The sequence below is a fragment of the Mandrillus leucophaeus genome, unplaced genomic scaffold (genome assembly GCF_000951045.1).
Source record: "Mandrillus leucophaeus isolate KB7577 unplaced genomic scaffold, Mleu.le_1.0 Scaffold1009, whole genome shotgun sequence".
In the NCBI taxonomy this organism is placed as follows: Eukaryota; Metazoa; Chordata; class Mammalia; order Primates; family Cercopithecidae; genus Mandrillus; species Mandrillus leucophaeus.
Genome location: NW_012098199.1, coordinates 719,069 through 719,759, shown reverse-complemented (window position 1 = coordinate 719,759; position 691 = coordinate 719,069).

Here is a 691-nt window from a genome sequence, read left to right as displayed (position 1 = left end):
ATCAGAGCAGAACTGAAGGAGATAGAGACACAAAAAACCCTCCAAAAAATCAATGAATCCAGGAGCTAGTTTTTTGAAAAGATCAACAAAATTGATAGACCACTAGCAAGAATAATGGAGAAGAGAAGAGAGAAAAATCAAATAGATGCAATAAAAAATGATAAAGGGAATATTACCAATGACCGCACAGAAATGCAAACTACCATCAAAGGATACTATAAACACCTCTACACAAATAAACTAGAAAACCTAGAAGAAATGGATAAATTCCTGGACACATACACTCGCCAAAGACTAAACCAGGAAGAAGTTGAATCCCTGAATAGAACAATAGCAGGCTCTGAAACTGAGGCAATAATTAATAGCCTATCAACCAAAAAAAGTACAGGACCAGACAGATTCACAACCAAATGCTACCAGAGGTACAAGGAGGAGCTGGTATGTTTCCTTCTAAAACTATTCCAGTCAATAGAAAAAGAGGGAACCCTCCCTAACTCATTTGATGAGGCCAGCATCATCCTGATACCAAAGCCTGGAAGAGACACAACAAAAAAGAGAATTTTAGACCAATATCCCTGATGAACATCGATGCAAACATCCTCAATAAAATACTGGCAAACTGAATCCAGCAGCACATCAAAAAGCTTATCCACCATGATCAAGTGGGCTTCATCCCTGGGATGCAAGGCTG